General features: G+C 44.7%; 1 pseudogene; it reads left to right on the plus strand.

Moving 5' to 3' along the window:
* The first annotated feature begins 229 nt into the window (after nt 1–229).
* Nucleotides 230–22,621, plus strand: LOC147972231 (uncharacterized; annotated as a pseudogene).
* Nucleotides 22,622–23,049: the final 428 nt, after the last annotated feature.

Below are 23,049 nucleotides of genomic sequence, written 5' to 3' on the forward strand. Positions count from 1 at the left end.
CCTAATGCCCGACCGCGGCCAAATAATGGCAGCAACAGCTAAATACACCACGAAGATCATCATCCAACAAGAAAGAAAAATTGTGTTGACTCACGTAACAAAAATTTGTGTTCATTCACATAATAAGAATAACTCCGCCTATGTTGTCTCAACATAGCTGGTCCCAAGCCCAGGTATAGGAGGAGGGTTGTGATAGGCTTGGCGAGCCAACGTAAAAACTTAGCCACTTATGGAGTTGAAACCCAAAAGATTTTCGTTGGGGCGTAACCCTCTCAGCGACGCACCACATCGGAACCCGGGTGTGGTGGCAAATGGACAAGGGCTATGCCGTCACCCCCAGGTGGCGTGCCGTATCTTGATCCGGATACGGTGGCAAGTGAGCGAGGATCGGGGCATCTCATCCTTAGTGGCGCGCTACATCGGCGCCCGGATGTAGTGGAAAATGAGCAAGGGTCTTCGCATTTGACTCGACGAGTGCAAAGGGTAAGGAAGCTAGCCGAGCCTAGGAGGATTCGCTTAGGTAGCTGAAACGTAGGGTCACTAACAGGGAAGCTTTGGGAGCTAGTTGATGCAGCGATGAGGAGAGGTGTTGATATCCTTTTGCGTCCAAGAAACCAAATGGAGAGGACAAAAGATGAAGGAGGTGGAGGATACCGGCTTCAAGCTGTGGTACACGGGGACAACTGCAAATAGAAATAGCGTAGGCATCTTGGTCAACAAGAGCCTCAAGTATGGAGTGGTAGACGTCAAGAGACGTGGGGACCGAATTATCCTGGTCAAGCTGATAGTTGAGGACTTGGTTCTTAATGTTATCAGCGTGTATGCCCTGCAAGTAGGCCACAATGAGAACACCAAGAGGGACTTCTAGGAAGGCCTGGAAGACATGATTAGGAGTGTACTGATTGGTGCGAAGCTCTTCATAGGAGGAGACCTCAATGGCCATGTGGGTACATCTAACACGGGTTTTGAAGGGGCGCGTGGGGGCTTTGGCTATGGCATCAGGAATCAAGAAGGAGAAGATGTCTTAAGCTTTGCTCCTAGCCTACGACATGATTTTAGCTAACGCCCTCTTTAGAAAGAGAGAATCACATCTGGTGACTTTTAGTAGTGGCCAACACTCTAGCCAGATTGATTTCATCCTCTCGAGAAGAGAAGATAGGCGTGCATGCCTAGACTGTAAGGTGATACCTGGAGAGAGTGTTGTACCCCAACATAAGTGGTGGTTGCTGACTTCCGCTTTCAGATTCGTGTCCAACGGGATAAGCGTGCCAACGTCTCTAGAAGAAGTGTTGGAAGCTCAAGGGGGAGGTAGCTCATGTGTTCAAGGAGAGGGTCATTAAGGAGGGCCCTTGGGAGGAAGGAGGGGATGCGGACAATGTGTGGATGAAGATGGCGACTTGCATTCGTAAGGTGGCCTCGGAGGAGTTTGGAGTGTCCAGGGGAAGGAGAAGAGAAGATAAGGACACCTGGTGGTGGAACGATGATGTCCAGAAGGCTATTAAATAGAAGAAAGATTGCTTTAGACTCCTATACCTGGGTAGGAGTGCAGATAACATAGAGAAGTACAAGATGGCAAAGAAGGCCGCAAAGCGAGCTGTTAGTGAAGCAAGGGGTCAGGCATATGAGGACCTCTACCAACGGTTAGGCACGAAGGAAGGCGAAATGGACATCTATAAGATGGCCAAGATCCGAGAGAGGAAGAAGAGGGATATTGGCCAAGTAAAATGCATCAAGGACGGAGCAGGCCAACTCTTGGTGAAGGACGAGGAGATTAAACATAGATGGCGGGAGTACTTCGACAAGCTATTCAATGGGGAGAATGAGAGTTCTACCATTGAACCGGATGACTCCTTTGATGAGACCAGCATGCGTTTTGTGCGGAGAATCCAGGAGTCTGAGGTCAAGGAGGCTTTAAAAAGGATGAAAGGAGGCAAGGCGATGGGCCCTGATTGTATCCCCATTGAGGTGTGGAAAGGGCTCGGGGACATAGCGATAGTATGGCTAACCAAGCTTTTCAACCTCATTTTTGGGCAAACACGATGCCAGAAGAATGGAGACGGAGTATATTAGTACCAATCTTCAAGAACAAGGGGGATGTTCAGAGTTGTACTAATTACCGTGGAATTAAGCTGATGAGCCATACAATGAAGCTATGGGAGAGAGTCATTGAGCAACGCTTAAGAAGAATGACAAGCGTGACCAAAAATCAGTTTGGTTTCATTCCTGGAAGGTCGACCATGGAAGCCATTTTCTTGGTACGACAACTTATGGAGAGATATAGGGAGAAAAAGAAGGACTTGCATATGGTGTTCATTGACTTGGAGAAGGCCTATGATAAGATACCGCAGAATGTCATGTGGTGGGCCTTGGAGAAACACAAAGTCCCAGCAAAGTAAACTACCCTCATCAAGGACATGTACGATAATGTTGTGACAAGTGTTCGAACAAGTGATGTCAACACTGATGACTTCCTGATTAAGATAGGATTGCATCAGGGGTCAGCTTTGAGCCCTTATCTTTTTTGCATTGGCGATGAATGAGGTCAAAAGGGATATACAAGGAGACATCCCATGGTGTATGCTCTTTGCGGATGATGTGGTGCTAGTTGACGATAGTCGGACGACGGTAAATAGGAAGTTAGAGCTATGGAGAAAAACCTTGGAATCAAAAGGGTTTAGGCTTAGTAGAACTAAAACCGAGTACATGATGTGCGGTTTCAATACTACTAGGTGTGAGGAGGAGGTTAGCCTTGATGGCCAGGTGGTACCTCAGAAGGACACCTTTCGATATTTAGGGTCAATGCTGCAGGAGGATGAGGGTATTTGTCGGGGATGTGTAGCGACATATGCCAGGGGGTGGCTAATCATGGAGAGGGATAAGAGTACGTCGCCGGGCTCTAGAAGCGGGAGTGAGAGAGACCACATACCCCTGCGAATCTTACCCAGGTTCGGGGCTCTCCATGGAGATAACACCCCTAGTCTTGCTCTGCAGGGTCTCCGCATGATGACTATAATCAATAGAGTAGCTACAAGTTTGACCCTTGAGCTGTTCGGCTAGAGGAGGAAGAAGAGCAAGGCTAGCTCTACTCCTCTCTCTCTATGTGTGTGTATGAGCTCTAGGGTTATGAACCCCTTACATGGGGAAGCCTGGGGGGTTTATATAGGCCTACCCCCAGGGGTACAATGGTAATCCGGCCGGGTGTGGGACCCGGCCGTCAGTGTCTCTAGGCATCGGCTTCTCCACCGCTGCTGGGGCCCGCCGGCTATTGTGTACTCGGACGACAGGCCGAGCCCGCCGCTTGCGGGTCTTGCTGGTCGCTTTTCACTATGGCCTTGCTACTGATGATGGAGGCTTTTTCGGGGGGGGGGAGCATGGCTACAGTCCCACCGCATGGCGGGCGCTCACTATAGCCATACCCCGTCTCATCTGGTTAATGGAGCACAAACTTTGAGGGGAGGGTGTGTCGCCTGCTAGGAGCTGGCCAGCCCTCGCCTCCGCCTTCCAGGGGTTTACCGCCTTCTGGTGGCTCATGGACAGGTAGGACCCGCCGTCTGGAGACTGTACCAACCACCCATCATGGGAGTGGAGCTCCCTATGTCATAGGTGATGTCACGGGCAGCGTGGCTACAGTACCTCACCCGGTGAGGGGCGTCCGTTTGGTACGCCCGTACAGTAGTCGCGCTTAGCCCTGGATTCAGGGGTGGCAGGTCACACTGTAGCCACGCCCCGTCCCAGCGTGGTTATGTGGGTGCAAACTTTGAGGGCACGAGGGGCCTCCTGCCAGGAGTCGGCCCCCTCGTGGCCGCCTTCTGATGTCTTGCCGTCTTCTAGTAGCCAGCCCCCTAGACCAGCCGGCCCAAGAAGCCGGTCGTTCGTACAGGAGGTGTGAGGGGCGCAGCTAGCCCCGATGTCTTGAAATACCATAGGGGGCCGATGAGTCTATCGTGGCCATTTACTCCAACAGTACTGATGAAGATGTGAACCATCGAATCAAAGCTGGATGGATGAAGTGGCACCAAGCTTATGGCATTCTCTGTGACAAGAGAGTGCCGCAAAAGCTAAAAGGCAAGTTCTACAGGATGACGGTTTTACCCGCAATGTTGTATGGTGCAGAGTGTTGGCCGACTAAAGGCGACATGTTCAACAGTTAGGTGTGGCGGAGATGCGTATGTTGAGATGGATGTGTGGCCACACGAGGAAGGATCGATTCCGGAATTATGATATACGAGATAGAGTTGGGGTAGCACCAATCGAAGAGAAGCTTGTCCAACATCGTCTGAGATGGTTTGGGCATATTCATCGCAGGTCTCCAGAAGCTCCAGTGCATAGCGTACGGCTAAAGCATGCAGAGAATGTCAAGAGAGGGCGGGGTAGACCGAATTTGACATGGGAGGAGTCCGTTAAAAGAGACCTGAAGGATTGGAGTATCACCAAAGAGCTAGCTATGGACAGGGGTGCGTGGAAGCTTGCTATCCATGTGCCAGAGCCATGAGTTGGTTGTGAGATCTTATGGGTTTCGCCTCTAGCCTACCCCAACTTGTTTGGTACTAAAGGCTAGAATTTGCAAATAACAATCTAGGGTTTATCACAACCTTAACAAACAACCATAATACTGATAACAACATGAGGAGTCAAACTCCAGAAGGTAAAATAGCTAGAAAAGGTACCAACACGATTATTTTTCCATGAAGTCTGGTTCAAAGCTGTACTGACTGACCAATAGGTTCCAGCCACCCGCGGTTGCCGGATTTAGGAGTTTTAACAATGTGATTCTGCATCAGGAACCCTACTGTTCTTCCTCTTCGGCCTTGTGAAGCTCCAATATCATATTGGCAGCTGCAGAGCACCTCGCCTCGCGTGGGTTCGAACAAGGACCGCCACTGATGGTCATCTCAAAATAAGGGCAACTCAGACGCACACTAGTGTGGAACATATCTGAAAAGATAGGAAAAGGACCGGTGAAGAAGTGCACCAGAGAGGGAATATGATGGTCAATCAAACATCAGTTATGGTTATTGCTAATTGGGGACATAGTTAATCTGATATGAGATAAAGCCTACATGGGTGCACAAATGTTTTCCATACCCATTAAATGTTAAGAAAACCTAACACTTCAACAGAGCATAACATGTGGTGAACAAACAAGTGGCCTATGTGGATTGCTATATTATGACATCAAAAGAGCAAACTTGCCTACTTATCTGACACCTTGAAAACTCTTTTGTTCTAAGCATGGTTAGCGTAGCATACTATATGTATAAGTGAACGAGGAACGATAATCAGAAGTGCAAGACCCATTCATATGATATTCCTAATTGTTATGCCTACATGGCCCAAGAACCTAATGCTTGTGTATCTAGAAGATCGAAGAGTTTATACATACCATCTCATACTGAAGGTACTACTGTGTATCTTGGGAATATCCAATTGGCCTCACAGCAGATCACATCAAGCTCCTGCATTGACAAGTGTCACATGTACATGTGGCATTTTAAAATTATGATACATTAGTTCAACTTTAGGTTTCTTACCTCGCAGTGTCGGAGGAGTGCCTCCCTCAATTTCTTCCTCTTAGTAATGAATTGGTCGCCATCTCCAGAGCAAGATGAATTGGCAACTTCCATAAAAATTGAGCCAGTTTTCACATACTTATCTACTATTGAGACCACCTTTGGTGTCATCATCCCTTCTGCATAATAAGGTTTACAACATGATGACTACAAGAAATGCGAAACCAATATAGAAAGAACTTCCCGTCAAAAATTGGCACAAGTATGATACACCCCAATTTAATACAAAACTTTTGGAAATGTATGGCTCCTAGAAACACATGCCCATAATGTTGGCCACAAAACTGTAACCCTTTTGCACCATGATTATAAATGTAACCATACTTAGATGTGAAAAGAGTAGAATATGATACGTTTCCAACGTATCTATAATTTTTGATTGTTCCATGCTATTATATTATCTGTTTTGGATGTTTATGGGCTTTATTATGCACTTTTATATTATTTTTGGGACTAACCTATTAACCCAGAGCCCAGTGCCAGTTTCTGTTTTTTTTCTTGTTTTAGAGTATCACAGAAAAGAAAAATCAAACGGAGTCCAATTGACCTGAAACTTCACGGAACTTATTTTTGGAACGGAAGCAATCCAGAAGACTTGGGGTGTACGTAAGGGAAGCAACGAGGAAGGCACGAGGCAGGGGGCGCGCTCACCCCCCTAGGCGCGCCCTCCACCCTCATGGGCCCCTCGTGGCTCCCCCGACGTACCTCTTCCTCCTATATATACCAATATACCCTAAAACCTTCGGGGAGCAGAATAGATCGGGAGTTCCGCCGCCAGAAGCCTCCGTAGCCACCGAAAACCAATCTAGACCCGTTTCGGCACCCTGCTGGAGGGGGAAATCCCTCTCCGGTGGCCATCTTCATCATCCCGGCGCTCTCCATGACGAGGAGGGAGTAGTTCTCCCTCGGGGCTGAGGGTATGTACCAGTAGCTATGTGTTTGATCTCTCTCTCTCTCTCTCTCTCTCGTGTTCCTTAGGTGGTATGATCTTGATGCATCGCGAGCTTTGCTATTATAGTTGGATCTTATGATGTTTCTCCCCCTCTACTCTCTTGTCGGATTGAGTCTTTAAGGATTTGAGAACACTTGATGTATGTCTTGCGCGGGATAACCGTGGTGACAATGGGTTATTCTATTGATCCACTTGATGTATGTTTTGGTGATCAACTTGCGGGTTCCGCCCATGAACCTATGCATAGGGGTTGGCACACGTTTTCGTCTTGACTCTCTGGTAGAAAATTTGGGGCACTCTTTGAAGTACTTTGTGTTGGTTTGAATAGATGAATATGAGATTGTGTGATGCATATCGTATAATCATACCCATGGATACTTGAGGTGACATTGGAGTATCTAGGTGACATTAGGGTTTTGGTTGATTTGTGTCTTAAGGTATTATTCTAGCACGAACTCTAGGATAGATTGAACGGAAAGAATAGCTTCATGTTATTTTACTACGAACTCTTGAATAGATCGATCAGAAAGGATAACTTTGAGGTGGTTTCGTACCCTACCATAATCTCTTCATTTGTTCTACGATGTTAGTGACTTTGGAGTGACTGTTTGTTGCATGTTGAGGGATAGTTATGTGATCCAATTATGTTATTATTGTTGAGAGAACTTGCACCAGTGAAAGTATGAACCCTAGGCCTTGTTTCAACGCATTGCAATACCGTTTGTGCTCACTTTTATCATTAGTTACCTTGCTGTTTTCATATTTTCAGATTACAAAAACCATTATCTACCATCCATATACCACTTGTATCACCATCTCTTCGCCGAACTAGTGCACCTATACAATTTACCATTGTATTGGGTGTGTTGGGGACACAAGAGACTCTTTGTTATTTGGTTGCAGGGTTGCTTGAGAGAGACCATCTTCATCCTACGCCTCCTATGGATTGATAAACCTTAGGTCATCCACTTGAGGGAAATTTGTTACTGTCCTACAAACCTCCGCACTTGGAGGCCCAACAACATCTACAAGAAGAAGGTTGTGTAGTAGACATCAAGCTCTGTTCTGGCGCTGTTGCCGGGGAGGTTAGTGCTTGAAGGTATATATTTAGATCTTGCAATCGAATCTTTTTGTTTCTTGTTTTAGCACTAGTTTAGTTTATAAAATAAAACTACAAAAAAATGGAATTGAGTTTGCCTCATATGCTTCATTTTTTAAATATCTTTCGTGAGTATGATGGAAAGGAAAATTGTGCCAAAGTGCTAGAAGAAGAATGCATTAGAATGTTTGTCACTAAATATTTGAATGATGATCATGATTGCAATGTTGTTAGTATGAATTCCTTGAATATCCATGATGCTAATGATATGCAAAGCCACAAGCTTGGGGAAGCTATGTTTGATGAAGATGATACTTTTTGTCCCCCATGTTTTGATGAGAAAATTTATTATGATGAAAGCATGCCTCCTATTTATGATGATTATATTGATGAAAGTGGATTTGGAGGGGTCATGACTTTATTTAGTAATGATTCCACTATTTCGGAAGAGGTTCCAATTGATTATGAGAACAAAGTTGCTATCTATGATGATTATTGTGATGACACGTATGCTATAAAGAATAATGATAACCATGAAACTTGTCATCATGATTTTAGTTTTCAATTGGATTATGCCTCACATGATAGTTATTTCGTTGAGTTTTCTCCCACTACTATAGGTGAGAAGAATTTTGCTTATGTGGAGAGTAGTAAATTTTCTATGCTTGTAAATCATGAAAATAATGCTTTATGTGATGGTTATATTGTTGAATTCTTTCATGATGCTACTGAAAATTATTATGAGGGAGGAATATATGCTTGTAGGAATTGCAATAATATCAAGTTTCCTCTCTATGTGCTTAAAATCTTGAAGTTATGCTTGTTTTGCTTTCCTATGCAAGTTGATTCTCGTTCCCATAAGTTGTTTGCTCACAAAATCCCTATGCATAAGAAGTGGGTTAGGATTAAATTTACTAGTTATATTCTTCATGATGCTCTTTTTATGTTTCAATTCTTATCTTTTATGTGAGCATCATTGAAATCATCATGTCTAGTTAGGGGCGTTAAACGATAGCGCTTGTTGGGAGGCAACCCAACTTTATTTTTGTTCTTTGCTTTTTGCTCCTGTTTAGTAATAAATAATTTATCTAGCCTCTGTTATGATTGAGTTTTTATGTTTTAATTAGTGTTTGTGCCAAGTAGAACCTTTGGGAAGACTTGGGGAAAGTCTTTGCGATCATGCTGTAAAAAAAACAGAAACTTTAGCGCTCACGAGAATTGCTGTCATTTTTATTTGGAAAGTGATATTTAGTTAATTCTTTTTTCAGATGATTAATAGATAGATTCCTCACGTCCAGAAATTTATTTTAGAATTTTTGGGGTTCAAGAAGTTTGCGTTAGTTAGAGATTACTACAGACTGTTCTGTTTTTGACATATTCTGTTTTTTGTGTGTTGTTTGCTTATTTTAATGAATCTGTGGTTAGTAAAAGAGTTTATAAACCATAGAGAAGTTGGAATACAGTAGGTTTAACACCAATATAAATAAAGAATGAGTTCATTACAGTACCTTGAAGTGGTGTTTTCTTTTCTTTCGCTAACAGAGCTTACGAGTCTTCTGTTAAGTTTTGTGTTGTGAAGTTTTCAAGTTTTGGATAAAGATTCGATGGACTAAGGAATAAGGAGTGACAAGAGCCTAAGATTGGGGATGCCCAAGGCACCCCAAGGTAAAATTCAAGGACAACCAAAAGCCTAAGCTTGGGGATGCCCCGGAAGGCATCCCTCTTTCGTCTTCGTTCATCGATAACTTTACTTGGAGCTATATTTTTATTCGCCACATGATATGTGTTTTGCTTGGAGCGTCATTTTATTTTCATTTGTTTTGCTTGCTGTTTGAATAAAATACCAAGATCTGAAATTCTTAAATGTTAGAGAGTCTTCACATAGTTAAATAATTATTCAACTACTCATTGATCTTCACTTATATCTTTTGGAGTAGTTTGTCTTTCGCTCTAGTGCTTCACTTATATCTTTTTAGAGCACGACGGTGGTTTTATTTTGAAGAAATAGATGAACTCTCATACTTCACTTAAATTATTTTGAGAGTCCTAAACATCATGGTAATTGGCTTTGGTTATGAATTTAGTCCTAATATGATGGGCATCCAAGAGGGATATAATAAAAACTTTCATATAAAGTGCATTGAATACTATGAGAAGTTTGATACTTGATAATTGTTTTGAGATATGAGGATGGTAATATTTGAGTCATGCTAGTGATTAGTTGTGAATTTGAGAGATACTTGTGTTAAAGTTTGTGATTCCCGTAGCATGCACATATGGTGAACCATTATGTGATGAAGTCGGAGCATGATTTATTTATAGATTGTCTTCCTTATGAGTGGCGGTCGGGGACGAGCGATGGTCTTTTCCTACCAATCTATCCCCTAGGAGCAGCGCATAGTACTTTGTTTCGATAACTAATAGATTTTTGCAATAAGTATGTGAGTTCTTTATGACTAATGTTGAGTCCATGGATTATACGCACTCTCACCCTTCCACCATTGCTAGCCTCTCTAGTACCGCGCAACTTTCGCCGGTACCATATATCTTCCTCAAAACAGCCACCATACCTACCTATTATGGCGTTTCCATAGCCATTCCAAGATATATTGCCATGCAACTTTCCACCGTTCTGCTTATTATGACACGCTCCATCATTGTCATACTGCTTTGCATGATCACGTAGTTGACATCGTATTTGTGGCAAAGCCACCATTCATAATTCTTAAATACATGTCACTCATGAGTGATTGCACATCCCGGTACACCGCCGGAGGCATTCATATAGAGTCATATCTTGTCCTAAGTATCGAGTTGTAATTCTTGAGTTATAAGAAAATAGAAGTGTGATGATCATCATTATTAGAGCATTGTCTCAGTGAGGAAAGGATGATGGAGACTATGATTCCCCCACAAGTCGGGACGAGACTCCGAACAAAAAAAAGATGCCAAAGAAGCCCAAATAAAAAAAGTGTCCATAAAAAAAAGAAGGCCCAAATAAAAAAAATAAAAAATGAGAGAAAAAGAGAGAAGGGACAATGCTAATATCCTTTTACCAGAGTTGTGCTTCAAAGTAGCACCATAATCTTCATGATAGAGAGTCTCCTATGTTGTCACTTTCATATACTAGTGGGAATCTTTCATTATAGAACTTGGCTTGTGTATTCCAATGATGGGCTTCCTCAAAATGCCCTAGGTCTTCGTGAGCAAGCGAGTTGGATGCACACCCACTAGTTTCTTTTGTTGAGCTTTCATACATTTATAGCTCTAGTGCATCCGTTGCATGGCAATCCCTACTCACTCACATTGATATCTATTGATGGGCATCTCCATAGCCCATTGATACGCCTAGTTGATGTGAGACTATCTTCTCCCTTTTTGTCTTCTCCACAACCACCATTCTATTCCACCTATAGTGCTATGTCCATGGCTCACGCTCATGTATTGCGTGAAGATTGAAAAAGTTTGAGAACATCAAAAGTATGAAACAATTGCTTGGCTTGTCATCGGGGTTGTGCATGATTTAAATATTTTGTGTGGTGAAGATAGAGCATAGCCAGACTATATGATTTTGTAGGGATAGCTTTCTTTGGCCATGTTATTTTGAGAAGACATGATGGCTTAGTTAGTATGCTTGAAGTATTATTGTTTTTATGTCGATATTAAACTTTTGTCTTGAATCTTATGGATCTGAACATTCATGCCAAAATGAAGAGAATTACTTAGAGAAATATGTTAGGTAGCATTCCACATCAAAAATTCCGTTTTTATCATTTACCTACTCGAGGACGAGTAGGAATTAAGCTTGGGGATGCTGATACGTCTCCAACGCATCTATAATTTTTGATTGTTCCATGCTATTATATTATCTTTTTTTGGATGTTTATGGGCTTTATTATGCACTTTTATATTATTTTTGGGACTAACCTATTAATCCAGAGCCCAGTGCCAGTTTCTGTTTTTTCTTGTTTTAGAGGATCACAGAAAAGGAAAATCAAATGAAGTCCAATTGACCTGAAACTTCACGGAACTTATTTTTGGAACGGAAGCAATCCAGAAGACTTGGGGTGTACGTAAGGGAAGCAACGAGGAAGGCACGAGGCAGGGGGGCGCGCCCTCCACCCTCGTGGGCCCCTCGTTGCTCCCCCAACATACCTATTCCTCCTATATATACCAATATACCCTAAAACCATCGGGGAGCAGAATAGATAGGGAGTTCCACCGCCAGAAGCCTCCATAGCCACCGAAAACCAATCTAGACCCGTTCCGGCACCCTGCCGGAGGGGGAAATCCCTCTCCGGTGGCCATCTTCATCATCCCGACGCTCTCCATGACGAGGAGGGAGTAGTTCTCCCTCGGGGCTGAGGGTATGTACCAGTAGCTATGTGTTTGATCTCTCTCTCTCTCTCTCTCTCGTGTTCTTGAGGTGGTACAATCTTGATGCATCGCGAGCTTTGCTATTATAGTTGGATCTTATGATGTTTCTCCCCCTCTACTCTCTTGTAATGGATTGAGTTTTCCCTTTGAAGTTATCTTATCGGATTGAGACTTTAAGGATTTGAGAACACTTGATGTATGTCTTGCGCGGGATAACCATGGTGACAATGGGTTATTCTATTGATCCACTTGATGTATGTTTTGGTGATCAACTTGCGGGTTCCTCCCATGAACCTATGCATAGGGGTTGGCACACGTTTTCGTGTTGACTCTCCGGTAGAAACTTTGGGGCACTCTTTGAAGTACTTTGTGTTGGTTTGAATAGATGAATCTGAGATTGTGTGATGCATATCGTATAATCATACCCACGGATACTTGAGGTGACATTGGAGTATCTAGGTGACATTAGGGTTTTGGTTGATTTGTGTCTTAAGGTGTTATTCTAGTACGAACTCTAGGATAGATTGAACGGAAAGAATAGCTTCATGTTATTTTACTACAGACTCTTGGATAGATCGATCAGAAAGGATAACTTTGAGGTGGTTTCATACCCTACCATAATCTCTTCGTTTGTTCTCCGCTATTAGTGACTTTCGAGTGACTCTTTGTTGCATGTTGAGGGATAGTTATGTGATCCAATTATGTTATTATTGTTGAGAGAACTTGCACTAGTGAAAGTATGAACCCTAGGCCTTGTTTCAACGCATTGCAATACCGTTTGTGCTCACTTTTATCATTAGTTACCTTGCTGTTTTCATATTTTCAGATTACAAAAACCATTATCTACCATCCATATACCACTTGTATCACCATCTCTTCGCCGAACTAGTGCACCTATACAATTTACCATTGTATTGGGTGTGTTGGGGACACAAGAGACTCCTTGTTATTTGGTTGCAGGGTTGCTTGAGAGAGACCATCTTCATCCTATGCCTCCTACGGATTCATAAACCTTAGGTCATCCACTTGAGGGAAATTTGCTACTGTCCTATAAACCTCTGCACTTGGAGGCCCAACAACGTCTACAAGAAGAAGGTTGTGTAGTAGACATCAGAATACCACTTAAGATTGTCTGAATGTCCATATCACATTGAGCAATTTATTCCTGAAGTATGCGTTCCTTGTGAAGCTGACAAATAATAGGATGTTCACATCAGATTCTCACTAGAAGAAAAATTATGGGAAACAAACATCATTTTTCCCTGAAATATAATAAAAGACACATAACGTACAATATCGTCCCGTATTTTCTGAATTTACTGTAGCGAATCATACATGTAGTCATTGTTGTACTCAGTGGTGACACCTTCAATGAAAAGTTGGAAACACAAAGAGTAAAAACTTGGGAGGACCAGTTACCAATATATGAAAAATAAGCAGTTCTGGGTAGTGTCATGGTACTAAGTCTGACAGTAGAGTAGGGGGTACATATGAGGAGGCAAGATCCTAACTACGACGAGGTTGTACACACAAGTTTACGAGTTCAGGCCCCTCTCGGAGGAGGTAAAAGCCCAACGTCTCGGTGCCTTGAGGCTGTCGACTGGAATATGGGTGTTTGTGTGTTATAGGGGGTGCGAACCCTTGTGCCAGTGGAGGGGGTGGATTATATAGAGTGCGCCAGGACCCCAACCATCCCATGTTACAAGGGGTTCAATGTACATTAAGATAGGGCATTACTGATAACGCCAGCAATAAAGGACTACAAATGATCTTTAAGCCTACAGAGTGATTGTCTGACCGTTGCTATCCTGAGTGACGTTAGGCCTTCTTTACTCCGAGTGATTTCTTGTATCGTCGAGTGACTCATTCTCTTGGTCGAATGGAATTGGGATATCTGAGTGAGGTTGAAGGTCGAGTGGATGGCACTCTTCGATAACTTAGTCAGTTTCTCTTCTTGTGCTTTGAATGCCTTTGACTCTAGGGCAGTGTCCTTGGGTAGGGTGTTTAGGTCAGACCTATGACCCTCCCCTAGGTACATATCATCGTCATTAGCCCCCGAATGGATTAAGGTCCGAGTGAAGAAGGAGCTGAAGCTGACTTTGACCCAATCCTCCACTTTTGGGGGTATTACATCTGGACTTGCGAATCATGCTGAAGCTTCGGTCTTGTTTCAGTCGCCTTGATCGATTCAGAAGCCGTCGAGTGAACTTTAACTGACAATCTTCGAGTGTTGATACGGTGCAAAATCTCTGGTGCGGTTGATTGCTCTGCGGTTCCCGGATCTCACGGGATTCGAAATTTCGGGGAAGCGCGCGGGACAGGGCGTGCAACAGCAAATGGAGTGGATAGACAGAGGCGCCTCGATTCTTGCGCCACCTTTTTCACCACGTATTCGGCGCGTGACTGTTGCGGAATTTGACAGGATCTCTTGGCCCCACGAGTGAGCCACTCAGAAAAATCCTCATAAAAGGCGTCGAAGCCGATGTGCTGCACAGTGCGCTCCATTCGCCTTCTTCCTCCTCTGCTTCTCCACCGCGTCCGCCTCCACTCTCGACGCCGCTGCCCTACCCATGCACAGTTCATCGCAATGGGAAAGGACAAGACGGCGGCCCTGGAGCGCGCAAAGAAGGCGACGACGGCGGCAAAAGGCAAGAAGACGAGTTGGGGGGGGGGGGGTCTTCGTCGACGTTCGGTCTGCCGCCTAGCTGGATCCAGGGGGACTGGATTCGGTCTACGATCCAGAAGGAGGATCTGGAGGATCTGGCCAGCGGAGGCTTGATCGCCCACGGGTCATGGAGGCTACCGGGGAACGAGACCGAACCCCAACCGCAAGAGGGTGAGTGTGTTCTGCTTGCCACCCACGTTGACCGGGGTTTCACTCTGCCTCCCCATCCTTTCTTCCGGGGTTTTCTGAACTTCTTTGGTGCCCAACTTTACCACTTCTCTCCTAGCACAATCACACTCCTCGCCGCGTATGTCTCCCTGTGCGAAAACTTCTTGGGTTATCAACCGCACTGGGGCTTGTTCAAGCATATTTTCACTTGCCACTCTCAGACCATGAAGAAGGCAAATCCAAGTGACAAAAATACACGTGTGATCCAAATGTGTTGGGCGTCTAGGCATTCAGATGAGGGGTAGGAGTACTTTTCCAGCCATGACTCTTCCCGACTCAGTTAGGGGGTGGCAGTCGACCTGGTTCTACTGCCGAGATGTCCCAACTCCGGGTCAGTCGACTAGCCTTCCTCCTTTCTCAATGGACTGAGTCCAGCAACCTTCTTCGCTTATTGTGACCCCAACAGAGAAAGGAGAGGTGTCCACGTTAGTCGACCGAGTGGTCCAGGTGGTTCGTGATGGTGTGACTGGCATGGACTTGCTGGAGGTATTTCTCAGTAGGCGCATCTAGCCCCTTCAGGCCCGTGATCATCCGATGTGGTTGTATTCGGGCTCCAACGACACCGCCCGGGTCAACCCAGAGGAAGTTTCTGAGGAGACGGTCGAGCAGTGGTTGCGGAGCATCACTGGCAATAAGGACAACTCCAGAGGGTCCAGGAGAATCGTTCCATTCAGTGCCGAGAATGAGCCTGAAAAGGTCTTGATACCACTTGATAGAGGCAAAGGTGTCCCGTCTTTCGATGAGATGGTGGCTATCGTTTTGGAGGAAGTCGACTTTGACGATCCGACTATGAACATGCGAGGACGTCGCGTCTTAGCATTCGCTAAACCAACTCCGAGAGGTTATTGACCACGCTAGAGCACAATCAACCTGACCACGAAGGTCTGTTTCCTGTAGGCAAACGAAGAACAAGCAAGAAACTGAGATTGCAATCTGGATATTGCGAATATAAGAGGAAATCTTTATTGATCAAGGTGGGGTTCTGTGACGCCTTTGTCTGGTCATTGAACACAAACGAAGTACGCGAAGTTGCAGCTATGGCAAACTTTAATCTAAACAAAGCCCAAAGTCTAAACGACACCCTAAGGGCTGTATATATGGAGGAAGAGGGGGGGGGGATTTCGTGGCCCTTGGAGGAGGGGTCCGAAACCAACCCTAACTCTTGTTTCCCCACACATACGGACTCTAAAAACAACCTATACTTAAGTATTTGAAAAACACAAGGGCCTGGCCCAATAATAAGGTGATGCAGCACCTAGAATAGCCTCTGGACGAAATTTATGAAGTGGCATCTTGTATATTTCGTCCAAGGCTTCATGCACTCCTTATGGTGGCTTCAAAGTCCTAAAATCATCACTTGTAACTCCGTTCTTGATCCCCTTGTGCATGCCATCCTCTCCATGCTTGGTCTTGCTCCAGTGTTCATCCCTCTTATCCATGCCAGGCCCTTCATTTGTAAGCAAAACAAATGTATCCAATTTAGGCAGCATCATATTCTCATGAACATTAGAATCATTACCAAGAAACGAAAGTACATGATAATTTAATTGGCGTGCGCGAGCTCTAGTAATTGGTCCAGTATGTATAGCAGTAGGGGCTGTGGGTGTAACAATGGTATTGATGTCCTCATCAGGTCTGACTTCTGTAACCGAGTGCATCTTTATTCTGATTTGCAACTGTTCTTGAATCTGATTGGTGTCTGTCCAACTTCTTCCCTTGCAGGTTTATACTGAGATGTACTCGATGCTGAATGGAGAACAAGCCTAGGAGGGAGACGAGAGCGGAGGCAAGAGTGCTGACTGGAAATCTGAAGATGAAAGTGATGATGACGATGGCGACTCGAGCAGTGGTGAGGAAGTCGACTCACCGCCTCATTTTGAAAGATGTTCCAAGAAGACGCATGACCCAACAAGTGGACGCGGTAAAGTGGTCACACCAAGCGCGCAGGTGTTGAAGCGCACTCGGACATCCACTCCCGAGCCGACGGAGAAGGCCCCGAAGTGGCCCAAGGTTGCGCCTACAAAGACTTGGAAGGCCCTACCAAAGATCAAAGTGGATGTCCCCGTTGCCTCCGCTTAAGTATTTTGCTATCTCTCTTCGCTTTCGCGTCGTTTGGAAACTTCTGCACCTTTGCCGATTGATCCTCTTGCTTAACTGAGTGAGTTCTTGAAACTTTCAGTGCTGCTACCTCTAGGACTTCCATGGACATCTACATGGATCAAGATGATGAGGAGACAGAAGACGGGGCCACTTCCAAAGGAGGTACAACTCCACAACCTTGTTCTCTTTTTGTCACTTGAATTGTCGATCGACCGAACTCTAACGGTCGAGTCTTATGCATCGCCTCAAAATGTGATTGAACTTCCTGATGATGATGAAGACATGCCCCAGAAGACCATGGGAAGGAAGAGCAGAACTTCGAGCAGGAAGATGCCTACCAGTAAGGTACCTCAGTCGACACCAGCATCAGAGCTAGTGACTCAGCAATCTGGAACCCAATTCGGGCGTTAGTTTCTTTCACCATCCCTGTGTCGACTGATTATCCTTCAGCGTCGACCGCTCAAGTCCCTGCTCCGTCGGTGCAGCTCCATGCTTCGGATCCTCTAGCTGACTCGACCATTCAACAAGCTCCACTCTTCTTCACCCATCACGTCCCGGAGGACCAGATGAGTGCTGCCAAGGAAGCTATACGCCAGGCAGGTCTTATGATGGAGTAGATGAAGGTGGTGCGCGAGGCCAGTCAAGCTGCTTATGATGCCAGCTCAGCCCTCCGGACCAACGTCCGGGTTAGTAGACTTCTGACTGATCTTTTATCTTGATGCTAGTTCTGTTAGGATATGCTACCCGAAAACTGCTGTCCTTTGGAACCTTTAATGTGCATCTATCATGAAACTGCATCTTGCATCTGTACACCCACTAGGTGTTTCAAATTTTGCTGAGTTTCTTTACTTGAGTCGACTATGTTGCGTCGAGTGTATCTTTGAACCAGTGGGGGCACGCAGAGTGCACCCACTTGGTGTAGTCCCCGAGGCCGCCGTCGAATGGTTGGTTTGGCGGGGGTCTTGTCAAAAATGTCTCTTTACTGTTTTTTCCACTCGGTCTAGATAGCTTGTGTCGGGTGGAATCCGGACCAGTGGGGGCACGCTAAGTGCACCCACTGGGTGTAGTCCCCAAGACGGCGGTCGACTACGGGCAGTCGGTGGTGGTCTAAGAATAAGTATTGCCTCTCTCTTTTTTTCGACTGGATGAACCATGCTGATTGAAAAGTCGAACCAGTGGGGGCACGCTAAGTGCACCCACTGGGTGTAGTCCCCGAGACTACTGTTGAATGTTTGATTCGGTAGTAGTCTTAGAACCATTTTGCCAATGATGTGAACTTGTATCTTATTGCTCAGAAGCGATCGATCTTTGTTGATCCACTATCGACTGACGTGTCTTATCTATCGACTGCAGAAATCTTGTGCATTCGGGGCTCAGTTTGCTGAACTGGAGCAGAAGCAAATTCAGCTTAGCCTTGATCTGGAACTAGCTAAGCAAAACCTTCAGAAGGCCAAGGATGAAGTAGCTGCCATGGGAGGTAACCACTTATCGACTGTTTGTTTTGCCAACTTTTACTTTTGGCCTTTTGAACCGAGTGGCTCCACTAGAACAGATGTGCGTAGCAAAAACAGACAACTCCAAGCTCGTCTGAAGAGTGTCATTTCTTTAGAAAAAATGAAGCAGGCGCTGGCACAGAAGGACCTTGACCTTGCCGCAACTCAGAAGACGGCACGGGAGAAAGCTGAACTTGCCGACAAGAAGCTGGCTTCAGTCGGCAAGTGCTACCTCTTGAGCACTGCGTTAGTTTTCCCTTGAAGAGGAAAGGGTGATGCAGCAAAGTAGCGTAAGTATTTCCCTAAGTTTTTGAGAACCAAGGTATCAATCTAGTAGGAGGCCACACACGAGTCCCAAGCACCTACACAAACAAATAAATCCTCGCAGCCAACGCGATAAGGGGTTGTTAATCCCTACACGGTCACTTACGAGAGTGAGATCTGATAGATATGATAAGATAATATTTTTGGAATTTTTTATGATAAAGATGCAAAGTAAAATAAAAGGCAATAAAAGTAACTAAGTGTTGGAAGATTAATATGATGGAAAATAGACCCAGGGACCATAGGTTTCACTAGTGGCTTCTCTCAAGAGCATAAGTATTTATGGTGGGTGAACATATTACTGTTGAGCAATTGACATAATTGAGCATAGTTATGAGAATATCTAGGTATGATCATGTATATAGGCATCACGTCCAAGACAAGTAGACGGACTCCTGCCTGCATCTACTACTATTACTCCACACATCAACCGCTATCCAGCATGCATCTAGAGTATTAAGTTCATAAGAACAGAGTAACGCTTTAAGCAAGATGACATGATGTAGAGGGATAAACTCATGCAATATGATATAAACCCCATCTTGTTATCCTCGATGGCAACAATACAATATGTGCCTTGATGCCCCTACTGTCACTGGGAAAGGACACCGCAAGATTGAACCCAAAGCTAAGAACTTCTCCCATTGCAAGAAAGATCAATCTAGTAGGCCAAACCAAACTGATAATTCAAAGAGACTTGCAAAGATAACCAATCATACATAAAGGAATTCAAAGAAGATTCAAATATTGTTCATAGATAAACTTGATCATAAACCCACAATTCATCGGTCTCAACAAACACACCGCAAAAGAAGATTACATCGAATAGATCTCCACGAGAGAGGGGGAGAACATTGTACTGAGATCGAAAAAGAGAGAAGAAGCCATCTAGCTAATAACTATGGACCCGTAGGTCTGAAGTAAACTACTCACACTTCATCGGAGGGGCTATGGTGTTGATGTAGAAGCCCTCCGTGATCAATGCCCCCTCCAGCGGAGCACCGGAAAAGTCCCCAAGATGGGATCTCATGGATACAGAAAGTTAGGGCGGTGGAATTAGGGTTTTGGCTCCGTATCTGGTTGTTTGGGGGTACGTAGGTATATATAGGAGGAAGGAGTACATCGGTGGAGCAACAGGGGGCCCATGAGGGTGGAGGGCGCGCCCAGGGGGGTAGGCGCGCCCCCTACCTCGTGGCCTCCTGGTTGATGTCTTGACGTAGGGTCCAAGTCCTATGGATCACGTTCGTTCCGAAAATCACGTTCCCGAAGGTTTCATTCCGTTTGGACTGTGTTTGATATTCTTTTTCTGCGAAACTCTGAAATAGGCAAAAAACAACAATTCTGGGCTGGGCCTCGGTTAATAGGTTAGTCCCAAAAAAAGTATAATAGTGTATAATAAGGCCCAATAATGTCCAAAACAGAATATAATATAGCATGGAACAATAAAAAATTGTAGATACGTTGGAGACGTATCAGCAAGCTAGAAGAAGAAAACGCCAAGCTGAAGACTGCCGTCGCTGAAGACAACAAAGAAGTCATGCAGCTGAAGAAGGACAAGGTGGTTCTGACTGACAAAGTTGGAGATCTCGCTCGGAAGAGAGACGAATTGGAGGTTTATCTGGGAGAACTTGCCAAGAAGCTGTTCCTTATGCTTGAAGGTAGTTTCCTTTATCCGACTGATTTGCCACTATCGACTCTTCATGTAGCTGTCGACTGCTACCTCTTGAGCATGTGTTGGTTTTCCCTTGAAGAGGAAAGGGTGATGTAGTAAAGTAGCATAAGTATTTCCCTCAGTTTTTGAGAACCAAGGTATCAATCCAGTAGGAGATAACACACAAGTCACCTAGTACCTGCACAAACAATCAAGAACCTTGCAACCAACACGATAAAGGGGTTGTCAATCCCTTCACGGTCACTTGCGAAAGTGAGATCTGATAAAGATAGTAAGACAAATATTTTTGGTATTTTTATTGTATAGATTGGAAAGTAAAGATTGCAAAAATAGTAAACGAGATGCGATGTAAATAAAAGAGATACAATATAAAAAGAAAGAGACCCAGGGGCCATAGGTTTTACTAGTGGCTTCTCTCATGATAGCATGTATTACAGTGGGTGAACAAATTACCGTCGAGCAATTGATAGAAGAGCACATAGTTATGGGAATATCTAGGCACTGATTATGAATATAGGCATCACGTCCATGTCAAGTAGATCAAAACGATTCTGCATCTACTACTATTACTCCACACATCGACCGCTCCAGCATGCATCTAGAGTATTAAGTTCATAAGAACAGAGTAACGCATTAAGCAAGATGACATGATGTAGAGGGATAAACTCAAGCAATATGATATAAACCCCATCTTTTTATCCTCGATGGCAACAATACAATACATGCCTTGCTGCCCCTACTGTCACTGGGAAAGGACACCGCAAGATTGAACCCAAAGCTAAGCACTTCTCCATTGCAAGAAAGATCAATCTAGTAGCCCAAACTAAACCGATAATTCGAAGAGACTTGCAAAGATATCAAATCATGCATATAAGAATTCAGAGAAGAACCAAATAATATTCATAGATAATCAAGTTCATAAACCCACAATTCATCGGATCTCGACAAACACACCGCAAAAGAGTATTACATCGAATAGATCTCCCAGAACATCGAGTAGAATTTTGTATTGAATATCAAAGAGAGAGAAGAAGCCATCTAGCTAATAACTATGGACCCGAAGGTCTGCGGCAAACTACTCACGCTTCATCATAGAGGCTATGGTGTTAATGTAGAAGCCCTCCGTGATTGATTCCCCCTCTGGTAGATCGCCGGAAAAGGCCCCAAGATGGGATCTCACGGGTACAGAAGGTTGCGGCGGTGGAAAAGTGGTTTCGTGGCTGCCCCTGATGTTTTTAGGGTATAAGAGTATATATAGGCGAAAGAAGTACGTCGGTGGAGCTCCGTGGGGCCCACGAGGGTGGGGGGCGCGCCTACCTCCCTGGGCGTTCCCTCCTATCTCGTGGCCGCCTCGCGGACTTCCAGACTTCCACTCCAAGTCTCCTAGTTTGCGTTTGTTCCAAGAAAGATCCCCGCGAAGGTTTCATTCCGTTTGGATTCCGTTTGATATACCTTTTCTGCGAAACACTAAAATAGGCAAAAAAACAGAAACTGGCACTGGGCCTCCGGTTAATAGGTTAGTCCCAAAAATAATATAAAAGAGCATATTAAATCCCATTAAACATCCAAAACAGATAATATAATAGCATGGAACAATAAAAAATTATAGATACGTTGGAAACGTATCATCGACTCATCAATTTTCTGTGTGTGCAGAATTTTGTCAAAACTTCGAGGAAGAGACCAGGCGGATTGAGACTGAGCTGGACCCCATAAACTCCCCCATCAAGGATGAAGCTGCAATGAATGTGCTGCGACTGGAATCTCGTCTCGCCAGCATCACCAACTATCTGGCTCGACTAAAGGTGGTGGTACCAAGGATCGATGTGGAGCTCTGTCAGAGGGAGACATTCCAGAATGATCTCGAGTCTCTGATGACTCGACTCAACGAGATCCCCGGTCAAGTGTAGGCGTGGAAGAAGTCATCTGCTCGGTGCGGTGCTGACGTAGCTCTGTCTCTGGTCCACGTCCATTGCAAGGAGGTCAAAGAAGAAAAGCTCGTGGCCCTCAAGGTTGCCAATACCAAGAGACATAACTTCCAGTCCTTCATGGAGACCTTCCTCGACGCTGCCACTCGTATTGCTGATGGAATCGACCTGGACGAGTTCGTCGAGCCAGCTAGCCCTCCTCCCGCCAAGTGAAAAAACTTTAATCCCCATCTTTATTTGCCTCGGAATGCTGAGTGATTTTGTAACTGTTAACTCCTTCGGGCCTGACGCCCGAGTACTACCGTTCAAGGTTCTGGACCTTGCTGGATTTATCCAAATTTGATTTTCTCTTGAATATGGTTGATACGTCCATTTTGCATCATGCTTTTATATCGATATTTATCACAGTATGGGCTGCTATTACACATTATGTCACAATACTTATGCCTATTCTCTCTTATTTTACAAGGTTTACACAAAGATGGAGAATAACGGCAGCTGGAATTCTGGGCTGGAAAAGGAGCAAATATTAGAGACCTATTCTGCACAACTCCAAAAGTCCTGAAACTCCACGAAATTCAGTTTCAGAATATATAAAAAATATTGGGCGAAGGAAGCACCAGAGGGGGGCCACCCACCAT

The sequence above is a fragment of the Triticum urartu genome, chromosome 5A (assembly GCF_056163025.1).
Source record: "Triticum urartu cultivar PI428250 chromosome 5A, HENAU_Tu73, whole genome shotgun sequence".
Lineage (NCBI taxonomy): Eukaryota > Viridiplantae > Streptophyta > Magnoliopsida > Poales > Poaceae > Triticum > Triticum urartu.